Here is a 12,282-nt window from a genome sequence, read left to right as displayed (position 1 = left end):
GGGTCTTAATCAAGAATTTGTTTTTACTCAGAGTTCACTTCCTGTTAATAATCTTATGCCTAAGAGATATTAAGAATAAATTAATTAGTGTACTAACCCTTGCTTCTTACAATAAATTATTCAGTGTACTTCCCAACCTTTTTTTTCTTTTGTAGTGACTCTAAAAACTTCTTAGCACTGTCTATAGCCAATAAATTCTACATTTAGAAAAAAAAAAAGCTCCTTTCTTTTGCTAAGATTCAGTTAACATTAATTATAGTCAAATGTTTCCAAGCTTAGAATAAATATCCACTTGGCTCAAAAGTTCCACTGTATAAACTGTTTCCTTCTACATTGTATTACCCAGAATGGTGTACCGTTAATGTCAGTGAGTGGTATTTTCAAACGACAATGAACAGATGCCCTGTTTATTGATTTATCTAAGGCCTTTGACCATTCACAACTAGTTAATGCACCTTAATGGTCAAGATTTGGATATTCTAACCTAGATTGGTTAAAAAGCTATGTTTTAAATAGAAACTTTACAGTATAATACCATATCATCTCCACAAAAAGACACTACTGTGGTTTCCCAAGTTTCAGGTTCAGTCTTATACATTGAGTTTGTTTGCTAACAGACAACCTACTGAGCTGAAAACCACAATCATTATCCTTGATATTAGTCTTCTATAAGACATCCAACTATAATACAATAATACTAAAACCCAAACTAGTTCTCCAAATCCTATTCTCACGGTTGTTTCACAATGCCAAAAAGACCAGTGTCGCACTGTCAGCACTCCTCAAAAACTACATAAATTGCCATCTCTTTCTCCATCCCTCTATTTTATAAAATTAATCCATAGAGTGTCTTAGCTGTCAGGTATATGGTTGTCACACTTGATTCCACTAAATATGTTAGAATACTTCACTATCCTAAAAGCCAGAATGACTGCCACCCTTTTTAGGTGCCACAAAATATCACAATTTCTCACCCCAAATAAGAAACAGAATTTTAAATAATATTCTTCATCTCCAACTAGAAAACACCCTATTAGTCTTCATGGATGTCCTCACTGAGCACCTCTGAGAACTTAGAACTCTCTCTCCAACAAAACTGGAAGATTCATCTTACGTTCTTTCAAAAACAAATAGCACTGTACCATTCTTCAATGTGCTAATTGTCTGCAAGTAAAACAGATGCCAGACCAATGATACCCCTGCCTTGCACATAAAATACTTGTGAATCAATCACTTTAGTTAGCCACACTATGCCATTAATGCCACAGTTCTTCTCAGATTTACTAACCTATTCTCATTGATATTCCATGTTTTTTTTTCTATTCTTAATCATGATTATGTGATGTTTGCAGTACTGACACCAGCAACATATCTGTTTACAGCAAATTCAGAGAAAATCTAATAACCTTTTTATAGAAAATAGCTGCATTCACCTGCTACAAAATCCTTTAACAACTGAGACAAATCTAATTATCATTTGTAACTTCATTTAACATCCAAACATTTCATTACAACTTTTTCTGGTATAGTAGTTGTTACCAGCAAAAAATGTATCTTTTTATCCCCAGCACCTAATAATCAACTATTTTCTATATCACTTTCATTTCTGTCTATTTTGTTTTAACTAAATTCATTATCACTGCTGCAAAATGTATATAGGGTTTAGGTTTTTCTCCTTTTTAATTTCTCCAAGTCTTTTGGGTTTCTAATACCATGATGGGAATGGACCCCATTCCTAAGTCAAACTACAATTAAAGGTACAGTGTAAGAAATGTCTCTGTGTGGAAGATTTTCAGTCCATATATTCTAGTTAATCACTGTATATTAATCAGATCAGACAATAGTAGTAGAAGTAGCAAACTTAAATTTGTCTTAAGTCAAAACAAAACCAAAACAAAAAATAATAATAGAAAATATATAATTGTACAGCATTACTAAGTATTCAAAGGTAATCCAAGCAAGGCAGGCAGTCTGTTTCCACTTGAAAATCCTTTCTTAAGTACACAGACAAGGAATCCAAGTAAAACAAAAATAGAGTAATTTCCTCACAAGCTTTCTAAATATATAAATACTTTTTATCAGGCATGGGAGTGGTTTATTGTGCTGTAAAACAAAGTGTTATTGGTACACATGTTAAATTCACATCCCTTCCCCCATCAGTGTGACATTCGTGCTCGTCCTGCCCTACTTAGTAGCTGTCATAATAATATATAACCCTTATGTACTTTAAATAAAATTTATAATGATGTGGTGCCTCTTATTTAACCAGATTATTAAGTAGATTATTAAGTCTGTGATTTTATCCAAGACAATATACTACATGGCTGGAAATTTATCAACCTTAGTTCATTTGGCAATCAAAAATATATATATAAATATATACATATACATTTTGCATGTAAAAATCAGTTTCTATTTTCATAACCTATTGTTAACAAAGATCTTTTCATCCTTCTAGACTTCTTCAGGTCTGTGTACAAGAACCCTAAAAACAATCTATAAAAATATATATAATTGTATAATTAGTTGATATTGTTATTACACATCATTTTAAATAAAGTGGGAAAAAGAACCAGAAAATAATAAAAATAAGAAAAAATGTATGTATGACGATGGAAACAAAATAAATACTTAAATTACAACTGATTTAAAATGGTATTTAAAACCAACTGGTAGAATAAAATAAAATAAAATAAAATAAATTAGTCATGTAAACAATGTGGCAATTTTCTAAGTTCCAGTGCACTTTTAATTGAACAGTATTAGTTTAGTCCAGGCTTCCAAAAAGAGTTCAGCTTTAATTGCCACATGAGTTAATGTTTCTCCAGAATATTTGGGATGTCTCCTTCCATGTCTATGCGATCCAGAATCTGGAACTTAAAACCTGTGTGTCTTTTATGAAGAGAAAGGTGTTTGGCTAGTGCATTATTTTTACATCCAGAGCAGATTTCTGACAGATGACATGAAATCCTACACTTGAGTTTATTTACAGGCTTGCCCACATAGAATGCATCACATTCATTGCACTGTGCCCTGTAAATTACTTTTGTAGTGTTACAGTCACCCCCTGCACTGGTTTTAATGATTTTCTTTAAATAAGGGCAATAAAAACTATCACCTTTCTGTAAATATACAAAATGTACAATTAGTTTCACATCTTTTAGTGCTTTTCTCATATGGTCTAGGTTTAAATTCAACAAAACTTCTAATGTTCCTGGCCTTCCTGTAAACAAATGATGGTGCTTCACCTAAGATATTAATCAGAAAAGGGTTTCCTGTGACAATGTCCCAGTTTTCTTCAATAATATTTTTGATACAGTGATAATCCAAAGTGTATGTCAGGATGCAGCTATTTTTGCATTTGTTATTCTCTGTGGAATTACTTAACATTTTTCTACTGGGGAGGTTGAGTGAAGATGCTTCAGTCCTTTTCAGTTCTATAATGGGTTCCAGGATGTTTTTTAACATCTGACTTTCATAGCCTCTCACTAGAAAGTCATTCTCTAAGTTGTTCAGGTTTCTCAAAAATGGTTCCATCTCTGTGGTAATTCTAGCTAATGTATAGCCTTGGGACTTCATTACATTATGCTGTTTTTTTGTAGGATGTAGGCTTTTACTGTGGAGTAATAAGTTAACCCTTGTTGGTTTGCTGAATAGATCAGCGGTGATTCTGTTATTGTTGGTGTCTTTGGAAATCTGCATATCTAAGAAAGTGGTTGAAGTACAGCTATGGGAAGAGGTAAACTTAAGGAAGGGGGTTGTTTGATTGAGGTAAGTGATAAAATCTCCAAGCTGAAAAGTGTCACCTTCCCACACAATAAAGATGTCATCAATAAAATGTAAATAGCATGTGATATGCTGCATGTAGTCTGTGTTGTTTAACACAAAGTCCTCCTCCCATTTGCCCAGGGCTATGTTAGTTATGCTGGGAGCCATGGCAGTCCCATTGTTATACCAGTTTTTTTGTAGTGTTTGCTATTGAAAGTAAAGACATTGAAGTCCAGTACAAGATTAATGAGCTTGCTTAACTTTTGCAGTTGTGCCTGTGTACCCTGATTATGTTTCTTAAAAGACTCCATAGCTGCTGTTATACAGTAATTGTGAGGGAGCACTTTGTACAAAGATTCCACATCAATAGTTAATAAAATACTGTCAGCTTCCACTGTAATGTTTTTTATTTTCCTCAAAAAATCCATTGAATCTCTTATGTATGACTTACTCTTTTCTGCTAGAGGTTTCAGCAAGTGATCAAGGTAAATGGCTGTGGCTTCAGTAAGGGAACCTCCACTTACTACCACCAGTCTATAAGGTGGGTCTTCTCTGCTCTTGTGTGGTTTTGGTATTCCAAAAAAGTAAGGTAAACGTGGGCATGGGCTCCATAAATAATTATAAAGATTTTCAGTGATAAGTGTTTCTTCCCATAATGTGGTGAGATTAGTGTTCCATAAATCATATGCTTTTTTAAGTCATCTATGGTAAATAACTCATAAAATATGTTATCCTCTAGCATGTTCTCTATCTTTTGGTTGTAGCTAGTGGTATCAGTCACAAGTATACCTCCTCCCTTGTCTGCTTTCATTACACACCTGGATTTATCATTGCCTAGTTCAAGCAATGCTTTTCTTTCACGCTGTGTTAAGTTATAAAGTTTTTTCTTAGGAGGTTTTTTAAACAGTTTCCTGATATCCATTTCACATTTCACTTCGAAAGCAGCTAGTGTTTGATGTAGTGGTGGACAATAACTGCAAGGCCTTTTTATAGTTTCAATAGGCTTATTTTCAATGTCATTACTTTTGCCATGAAACTGTACCCTTAAGTTGAGTTTCCTCACAAACATTTTAAGGTCTATCAGTACCTGAATAACCTCACTTCTGCAGCTTGGTAGAAAAGTAAGTCCTTTGGACAACATAATTTTTTTCTCTTCAGTAAGTGCTTTAACAGAGTAGTTCCAGATAAGTGGAGCCCCTGTTACTGTGGCACCTGTTATTGTTGTTATTGTACCTGTTATTGTGGCTGGTTCCTCCGTCTGAGCCTTGGACCTGGGTTGTAGTCGGGGCTCCAGTCGGGATTGCCCAGGTATTGTATTTCCCTTACCCCTGTCCACTGTTTGGTTCTCCTGTCTCCCTGGGAGTTTATGGATAGAGTATGAGACCTCCGGAATTTCTCCTCTGCTTTCTGGAATCTTGGTGGGTTGTAGTAGTATTCCTCATTGTGGCTGTGGTATGGGGGAACCTGGTAAGAGGGACAAGCTCTGGGGCTCTGGTGGTGGTCGTTGTTCTTGTTCTGGTACTGGTGTTGGCTTTGGTATTGGTGTGGTGGTTGATGTCTGTGCTGTCGATATTGGTCTTCCTGAAGAAACTGGTCTCTGTGAAGGTGCTGCTGTCACTGGTAGCTGGATTGTCTGTGGTCCTGGTTGTCTTGGTAGTTCTGTAATTCATCCTGTAGAACTCTCTATCTGTTCTGGTTGCCACTGTGGCTTATGTTCCTGTCCTATCCTGTGATGTCAAAGGCTTCTGTGGAGTGTTGATAGCCAGAGGGGATTGGGATTGTGGGGAATGAGATGTTGGGGCGCAGTCTTCTGGTGGTCCTGTATTGTGCCCCTGTCTGGTTTTGTGCGAGGATCTCAAATTACATAATGATTACAATATTTGCATCATCAGCTCAGGATGATGTAAAAGGTCCCATGATTCCTATCAAAAAGAGTAGGGGTACTTTATTATACATAAACTAACTGCCCAAGTGATGTTGACATCTTACAGTAAGGCCTCACTGAGACCAACAACTGGTGTCAGAACCATGGCCTTAAGCTCAATGCCAAAAAATGTGTCATCATCCTCTTTGGGAAAAACACGGTTCCCATAAATTACCACATTGATGGCAGTCCACTGAACACAGAAGGCATCACAAGAGATATGGAAACACAGGTTGACAGCAACCTCTCCATTGACCACCACATTGCCACTGTGGTCAGAAAGTTCTTCTATGTGGCACATCTCATTACTAAGGGTTTTGCATCCACAATCAATAGAACATGCTGGAGGGACAGGTTCATAACCCAGAGCCTGCCCATGCTATGGTATAGAATTCACATACATGTCAAGTAGAGCACCTCACTGACTCTCTTCAAGAGAAATCTTGATGAGTAGCTGGGAAATAGAAAATATACCCGAGGATCACTCCAGTGGCTTTACTCGACAGAGGCACTGGAAACTAAGGTCAGGTGGTACAATGCCAGGGTAATCCTATGGGGTGGGCTTATAAAGGCTGCTTCAGGGCCATTAGCCTAGTACACACCTATGAACCTATGAACCTATAATGATAGCAATATTTGCAACATTTATATTATTTGCATTATTCACATATTATACACTATTTACAATTATTTACACTCTTCTATAAATATCTTTGCCTTGCTTACTATCCACATTTTCATTTTTTACAAACACATTCACTTTATGACCTCACTATTTTTCCCATAAAAATTTTATTTTTTCAATATTTCTGCTAATATCCACTTTCCATCAAATTTTATCTCCATTATTTCATTCCGTGTAGTCCTATTGTATTTACAAATTCCGTTCTTTTATTTTCATAATAACCAATTTCCAACATTTATATCTATATTTTGTATTTTTTTAAGATTATGCAGGTAGTTTTCTTCAAGTAACTTTTCCCATTATTCTTTACCCTTATACATTAAAAATATTCTGTTGTCTCAACTTCACCCCAATGATTACATATTTTTTCTTCTATGTTTTTGTATGACTTGTTCATATTTACTGGTAATTTTATGGATAATCTACATAACAATATCTGCATTCTACATAGTTTTATACCATTCTCTTCTGATTTTTAATGCCTTTATCTTTCTTTCCTCCATTTTCTGCCATGTATATGTACAATAATACTCAGTCATTATATGCATACAACATATTTTCCTTTTTCTCTTAACCTTAATTTGCATAGTATTATTTTCACTTGATTTTCTTTTATTTCTCCATTCATTTCCTTTGTCTTTTAAATATGTCCACCAGACACTATATTGTTTTATATGTTTTTGACACTATCCACTTATTATTGAATTATTTCCCTCTTTCATCCACTTTAATAATTTATACAAATTTAACAATGCTGCATACACCATCAGATTTATCATACCCAATTGTACTTCTGCTCTTTGACATTTAATATTTTTCTTTTCACTGGGTTCAGCCTGGACACTCATATCAATGAGAATACAATTGTCAAGAGTTCTTTCTCATATTTTCTATGAATCATATAAACATTTGCAAAACATGCCATTTTTCCTAATAAAACAGAGTTTATTAAATATACCTTCATCTTATATGATAGCTTACATGTTCTGCAAAACAAGTATCTAATCCTTATTTTTTATTATATCTTCCCATTGCCCTATTTTTACCATGTCATATATGAATGTTATAAGCAATGATGTTATCTCTTTCATATTAAATTGGATATCTTCTATATTGCCTTCTTCCTCTATACCTCTACTCTTCTATCTATTTATACTCATACTTATAGTCTTCAACAGTCCAGATACTATGTCATTTCCATATGTGAACATGACTGGTATGATACCTTCTAAAGTCCTATATGCTGCCATCTTCAGAGACATGTTGATTTTTCCAACTACTGTATTCATAACTAATGGAAGTAAAACATTGCTCTCAAGACACCCTTACCTTATGCCACTCTTTACATGTATTTCTTGACTTAACCATCCATTCACTAACACTTTTACTTTATTATTCTTATATGGTAACTCAAAAATATTTTTAATTTTTCCACTTAAATTATATTCTTTCATTATATTGTATAATACTTTGTGTTGCATCTTATCAAATGCTTTATTTAAATCAGTTACCATAATGTTTGCATCTACTTTCCTATACGTAATATCATGTAAAATTTCTCTTGCTATCATTAATAATTCATGAGTTCCTTTTCATTTCCTTCCAAATAGTATATCCTCCAGTATTTTATTTAACTTTTTTCCAGCCTTATTTCTATTATGACAATAAATATTTTATAATCTGAATTATTAAGTACTATTGGCCTCCAATTTCTTATATCATCTTTTCTCCTTTTTCCATATAAATGTCATAGCTCCAATACACATTTCTTTTCTCTAAAGCCTTCTTCCAACCATTCACTTAACACTTGTAAGAAGTCTTTCTTTTGCCAATCTAGAATATCTTCATGCATATGATATTCTATCCCATCTAGTCCAACAGCTGATTCTAAATTTTTACAAAAACCACACAAAAGCCAGGCAATAATCTGTATGGACTCCAAAGAAAAATTCTCACTCTTCTCCAAATAAGATTTAAGCGCTTTCATTCACTTTTATTAACGTGAACTTCCTCAGAAACCGTTTCTGAGGAAGTTCACATTAATAAAAGTGAATGAAAGCGCTTAAATCTTATTTGGAGAAGAGTGAGAATTTTTCTTTGGAGTCCATACAGATTATTGCCTGGCTTTTGTGTGGTTTTTGTACATTTTGGAACGTTTCTACAGCTTTTTAGTTCTGATTCTAAATTTACCACTCTTAATAAATTATTCAATTCGTCCATCATTATGTTTTTTTTTTCTAATTCCCTATTATCTTCAATTTTTAGTACTCTACTTCTGTCATTTTTTTAGTTCTTTTAAATGTTTCTTCTATATGCTCTTTCACCACATTCATTATTTCTTGTTGACTTTTCACTTTTTTATTTTTTAACTCTCATCACCATTTTATTCTTCTTTTTATTATACTACTCAAATATTGTAATACAACTTATTTTTTTCTTGTTAGTAATATCTTTGTTTGAATAGATGCTTTTTAAATCTTTTTATGGATCAATTCATATATTTGTTTCTATCTATTAAAGACTTGCTTATCAATTCTTCCAAAGCATATCTACTTTCTTCTTTATATTTTGTTCTTTCTTTCTTCTCTTTTTAAGCTTTGCCATTACAAATAACATATTTTATATTTATCCTTATAATTTATTCACCATGTTTCCAGTTCTTATAACATTTGTCATTCCCACATGATCTTTCCATAATTGTTTGACCATCTGTATACATTCATTAATTGGTTTTCATATTGTATGTATAGCTAATGTTTGCTACAGTATGTATTATTTGCTATTGTATGTATATTAAATTGTTCTTCATGTACTCTGCTGCTCATTTATTGTTCTGTGGAGCTTTTCTCCTCAGGCCTCCCTGAAAAGAGACCTGTGTCCAGTTGGAATTTTCTGGAAAACAAATGTAAATAAATAAAAATAAATAAATAAATAAAGTTTTTTTATGCCTTTACCTATTTTTATATATCTTTTTTTTTTTAATTTCTAGCCAAATTGCTTAATGATCAGAAAATCTACTTGGATTAACTTGCATTAACTTGGAACAACAGTCTTGGTAGTATATTCCTTTTAATAATAGCCACCTTTGGCAACAAGGGGAATTTTAATTTGTTCCATTTGAGAGTGTCTTGTTCAATAGTTGTCCAAAGGTTCATTAAATTATTTTGATAAAACTTATCTGGGTCATGGCAGAAAAATACACCCAAATATTGCAATGCATCATTTAGTTTAATTCCAGTCTCATGAAAGTAATTGATTAAGTTATAATTTGGATTTAAAGGGAAAAAAATAGATGATTTATTAAAATTAAGCTTGCAATTATAGAATGTTGAAAATGTTTCAATGGAGTGCTGAAATTTTGGTAGATCAGTATTAGGTAAAATAAAATAAAGGTTTAAGTAACCAGTAAAAGCCATTAATGTAAATTTTATATTATGTATTATAGGGATGTAGTGAAAAGTTGTTTGGATTATATCAAGAAAGAGTGGCTATACATATATATATATATATATATATATATATATATATATATATATATATATATATATATATATATATACACACACACACATATATATATATATATATATATATATATATATATATATATATATATATATATATATATATTAAAGTATGGGGACAATAGGCACCCTTGTCTTGTTCCATTAAACATTTTTATCAGGGATGAAGTAGTCTTATTTATATGTAACGTTATGTGTGCATTTTTATATAGAGTTTTTACTAAATTTATAAAAGCTTGTGGTAGGCCAAAACATGGCATTGTTGAAGAAAAAGAATCTAAGTTGAGTCTATCAAAGGCTTTGAAAGCATCTAGAGCAAGTGCAGATATCAAATTGTTATTTTGTCTAGATAATAAAATCAGTGTATCCAGAGTTATTGTATGGTCACAGGTATGTTTGACCTGAAGAAGACCCAATTGGTTAGGTGAGATTATACTTTGTAATAATGGTTTCAATCTGTTTGCCAATAGTGAGACAAATATTTTAATATCTATATTTATAAGGTCTATTGGGTTTTTAGTATCAGTATTTTCCTTGGAGATAAATATTTGTTTAGAATTGTTTAGATATAGGTCTGTTATCCCATTTGCATTATGTAATTAAACAGACATAATAGGATTTTTGAGATTTTTGTGACTAAATATTTTATAAAAGACTGCTATATAGCCATAAGGTTGAAAGGCTTTGCCCATCTTAAGATTGTTCATTATGTATAAGATGTCCTATAAGGTAAGAAGTGCTGTAAGGAGGTTCTGCTGACTTTGGTTATGCTTAAGAAAATCTAACTGATTTAAAAACTGATCTTTTTCTTATCATGTAAATTGTGAGTTTTGCTTACCATATGTTTGAGAATAAATTTGTTCAAAAATTTGAGTAATTTTGATATTCGAATTGTAAGTATATGATTTCAGTTATTAATGGCAAAGCTTTATTAATATTTGTCATTCTTGGTAGCATTTTTGATGGAACATGTGTCCATTTAGAATATCCAGCTAGCATTTTCATTTCATTGAATGACAATTGTTTTGTGTATAATAAGTAAAGTTCTTTCTGGAAATCACATATTTTTTTTCTGTTTGAACTGTAGTTTTGATAAAGTTTTTCCTCAAGTTCACTGTTTTTCCCTTCAGTGTGTTTTCATTTGATCTATAGATTTTTTTAAAGTGAGATATTAATAAGTATTCCCCTGATCTGGGCCTTAGCAGCAGCCCATTGTATATCATATCAAAAGGAATATGGGAACTAGAAGGGTTGTTCATAAACTCATCAAGCACCTTCTTAATCGCTTTAACAATATCTTCTTTCTGAGGTAAAGTAGGGTTAAGAGTCAAGTTATAGCCTCTCCTATTGATATTTAATGTATTTGGTCCAATTAACAGTGTGTAATTCTAGAATGGTCCAGAAAAAATCATAGTTCTATAAGAAAGTCAATATTGGATCACAAAAAATTTCTGAAATCAAGAAGTTCAACATAGCCTGAGTTTTATAACAATGTGAGTGAATCTAAATTTCTCTGATGCTTCATTTCTCTTCTGAAAATTGAAGGGGTCAAATAAATTTAAATCTATTTTTTAAGCCTGATATTGCTATTGAAGTATAAATATTGTATGTTTTGCTTCTACTTGTTTTGTCAGACAAAGAATCATTAACTGCATTCCAATCTCCCCCAATAATGTAATAATAATTAGGGAATTTTCTTAGTATTTTTATAAATTGACATTATAAATTCATGTTGTTTGGTACAAGAGGCATATAAGTTCAAGTAATAGAATAGGTTTATTGAGAAATATATTTTTTAAACTCCATAACACCATCTCCTTTCTTCATCTGAGTTATACTGTAATATGTTATCCTTTAAAGATTTTTTGAGGATAATTTCTACCCTTGTACTATCTGACTTAGGACCTGATTCAATTACAGTCCCAATGCATTTTTTACCCAACTCTTATGTCCATTGACCTGACATCATGTGATTCTCTTGAACAAAAAATAGTTCAGCCTTTGATTTGAATGCTAAGTAAAAAAAATAAGCTTATTCTCCTTTTCATGTGTATGCCTTTCACATTCCATGAATCAGTTTCCTATATTAACGCTTCCATTAAAAAAGTAAAAGGGAATGGTGAAATAGCTTTTCCTCAGACCACGTGTTTTATTTTTATCACATATATTCAAAGGAAAGAAAAATGACACACTGCACTCAATTCTTCCTGCTATTATCCTTTTGTCTAACCACAGTCCAAATGTGCCAGGAAGAGAGTAAGTTAACAATGCATAAAGAACCATACAATTAAACATTAAATCTTGCATCCACATATGTTCTTCATGCCGTAACATTTTCATCCAGATATTTAATATAAAAACATTTTTAAGCAGATTAAAAC

This window comes from Protopterus annectens, chromosome 7.part0, assembly GCF_019279795.1.
Source record: "Protopterus annectens isolate FY-2018-M chromosome 7.part0, PAN1.0, whole genome shotgun sequence".
Taxonomy (NCBI): domain Eukaryota; kingdom Metazoa; phylum Chordata; order Ceratodontiformes; family Protopteridae; genus Protopterus; species Protopterus annectens.
Note: the sequence above shows the minus strand (reverse complement) of the source record.